The sequence below is a fragment of the Eriocheir sinensis genome, unplaced genomic scaffold, assembly GCF_024679095.1.
Source record: "Eriocheir sinensis breed Jianghai 21 unplaced genomic scaffold, ASM2467909v1 Scaffold25, whole genome shotgun sequence".
Classification (NCBI taxonomy): Eukaryota; Metazoa; Arthropoda; class Malacostraca; order Decapoda; family Varunidae; genus Eriocheir; species Eriocheir sinensis.
Genome location: NW_026111554.1, coordinates 1,181,836 through 1,185,151, shown reverse-complemented (window position 1 = coordinate 1,185,151; position 3,316 = coordinate 1,181,836). Strand labels below are relative to the sequence as shown.

The 3,316-nt window shown below is 46.5% G+C and overlaps 1 long non-coding RNA gene across 1 annotated transcript; it reads left to right on the top strand.

Annotated features, from left to right (window-relative positions):
• Positions 1–1,426: 1,426 nt before the first annotated feature.
• On the top strand, positions 1,427–1,597 carry LOC126991197 (uncharacterized). Its single transcript, XR_007745262.1, has 2 exons — positions 1,427–1,525; positions 1,556–1,597. It is a non-coding gene; the product is annotated as an uncharacterized LOC126991197 (long non-coding RNA).
• The last annotated feature ends 1,719 nt before the right edge of the window (positions 1,598–3,316 follow it).

Here is a 3,316-nt window from a genome sequence, read left to right as displayed (position 1 = left end):
AGTATCTGCAACTGTGGCTGGCCCTCCACTTGAGCTGAGGCCACCACAACACCCGCCATAGCGTCTTTGCCCTCTCTCTTTTTCGTTTTGCAAGCCCTTTCGAAGTGACCCAGCTTGCCGCAGGCACGGCACGTAGCGTTACCCGCAGGACACGCCGCTTTCCCAGGCTGATGGCGGTATCTACAGTTGCCACACCACCTACCGGGGTTCCTCGCGGCCCGGGCCGCCGCGATGACGTCATCCTTGTCGGTGTCGTCATCCGTGGCGTCGGCGGCGGCGGCCCCAGCGACCCGACGCTCCTGCGTGGGACCAAGAGCGTCCTTTTGCGCTGCCTCAAACGCCACACAGTATGCTCTAAGGCTGTCGACGCTCTTGAACTTATCGCAGCCCTGGAACACCTCGCGCTTAAGAGCCGGCTCGCGTAAGCCGGCGACGAGCTTACGGAGCAACATGTACTCGCTCAGGTCTCGATCACAGCCTGGGCACTCGAAACCACAATCTAACACTTTCTGGCCACATCTCGTAAAGTACTCGCACACTGATTCACCTGTGGCCTGGGCGTCGCCAAAGAACTCCGACCAACGCACCGCCTGGTTAGAAGCACGTAACACCAACTTACTGAGGTTGTCCAAAGCCTCACTGGCCGTCAACACGCTCCACTGGCCACCCGAGAATCGTGCGTCCAGAGCCTTCTGAAGCGCTGGGACGCAGAGGAGCCGGATGTAGCGCACGGCGTCTGCATCCCTCACCATGTTGAGCTGAATCCAGTCCTCTACGGAACGCCGCCAGGAACGGTAGTCTGCAGTGGCCATGTCCAGGTCGCACTTGTCCAGACCAGACAAGTTCAGGGCCCTGCGTCCCGTCCCCATGGCCGCCATGTTCCGCTGTAGCGCCTCCACGACGATCTGCTGGGCCTGCACCGCTGCTTGTGCGCCGGCCGGGCGATAATTTCCGACCCGCCGAGCACCTGACGCGGGCGAGAACCTTGGGCGTCGCGGGGTGGCCATCGCTGCGTGTAGGTCCTTGAGATCACTGCGCCATGTAGGGTTTGATGGCAAAGGCGTGCTTACTCTTGATAGCTTTAATGAGCGTCCTCTCAGTACAGCGTGGTGGCGGGAACTGCCCGCCGACTCCCACCCAATGAGAGTTGCCAGCTAGGCCAAAACTCCCACAAGCAGTCACACAATTAATGGGCTAGAAGTCGGTACTGGGTATAAGTGGTTAAGGTGTTACAGAGGGTGTCAGAGGGAGGACAGGTGAACTGTTCAATAGAGGATGATTGCGGCGAGTAAGAATATGTCAAAAAATACTTGGATAAGAAGGTTAATCTCACACACACACACACGTTCATAGGAACATTCGTGGAGACAGGGAATATAGATTGAAAAGCAAATAGTACGTACATAAAAAATAATTATAATCAGGGCCGGATTTGCCAATAGGCAACATAGGCCATTGGCCTAGGGCCCACTGGTAACTGAGGGCCCACTGGGGTCCTGGGGACTTAAGTTGTGGTGGCCCAATGGTCGAGAGAGAGAGAGAGAGAGAGAGAGAGAGAGAGAGAGAGAGAGAGAGAGAGAGAGAGAGAGAGAATAATGTTCGTTAACCTTCAGCACCTTGACCAAAAATCCACATTCATCAACTTTTGTGTGTCATATTCATTCCACAAAAATTAAATTTACTGACTCACAATGCAGGTTGCTCTTTTGAAACTGCCGCAGTCACCAGACTCGTACTGTGTGTGGCAGGGTTGCCATGTTTGTCCTTTTAAGGACAGTCTGTCCTTTTTTGAGCCTGTTTGTCCTTAAGTTTTCTTGAAAAAAGGACAGTCAAAATCTCTCTCACACACACACACAAAACACACACACAATATAAATATATATATATATATATATATATATATATATATATATATTTATATATTTATATATATATATATATTTATATATATATATATATATATATATATATATATTGGCGAGGGGGGGGCCCCCTGATGAGATTTGGCCTAGGGCCCACAAGCAAGTAAATCCGGCCCTGATTATAATGGCAACAACAATGATAAATTGTAATAATAGTAATAATAACACTAATAATTATAATATTACTAGTAATTATAGTAATTGCACTACTACTACTAATGATGATATAATGATAAAGTAATTAGTGTAGTAGCAGTAGTAGTAATAATAATAATAATAATAATAATAATAATACTAATAAGATAGAGAGAGAGATTTACATAGAAAATCAGACCACACAGACCCCATGGTCCAGACTAGGTGGTCTGTCCTTAAACCTAAGTGATTTTACATTAATCAGATGGCTCCAAAACGTTGCTTTTCTACTCTAGTTAATATTAAGTTCAAGGAAGTGACGGTCGAGCTTGTTTTTAAAGGAGTCAATCGTGTTACACTGGACCACTGATGGTGGGAGCTTATTCCATTCTCGCACTACAACATTGGTGAAGAAAAATTTGGTGCAGTCTGAATTTACTTGTCTACATTTGAGTTTTGTGCCATTGTTCCTCGTTCGCAAAGTGTCATCGATCATAAACAATTTTGATCTGTCTACATTCGTGAAACCATTAAGTATTTTAAAACATTCAATCAGTTTTCCTCGAGGCGACGTTTCTCAAGAGAGAACATGTTAAGGGTGGAAAGCCTTTCTTCGTAGGATTTGTTGCGCAAGGAAGGGATCATTTTTGTTGCTCGACGCTGAACACCTTCTAGTTTAGCAATGTCCTTTGTATGGTGGGGAGACCAAAACTGTACCGCATATTCCAAGTGGGGTCTGACTAAACTATTGTAGAGCGGAAGTATTAAATCTTTATAATTGAATAAATAGATTCGTTTAATGAAGCCCAACATTCTGTTCGCTTTATTTGCTGCATCGATGCATTGATGTGAGAATTTGAGGTTTGATGCGATTTTAATCCCCAGGTCCTTAACGCATTGAACACTTGTGAGTTTAACGCCGCGTATTTCGTAATCGAACTTCTTATTTTTTGTTCCAACTTGAAGGACCTGGCACTTGTCTACGTTAAAGGGCATCTCCCATTTATCCGACCAAGCTGAAATTTTGTGCAAATCCTCTTGGAGGCTTTGCCTGTCTTCGTCAGTGAGAACAGAGTTACCAATCTTTGTGTCGTCTGCAAATTTACTAATGCGATTATTGACTCCAACATCCACATCGTTGATGTAAATAATGAAGAGCACTGGGCCAAGGACCGAGCCCTGAGGGACGCCACTAGTGACCAGTGCCCACTCTGAGTTAAATCCGTCAATCACTACTCTTTGTTGTCTGTTGCTCAACC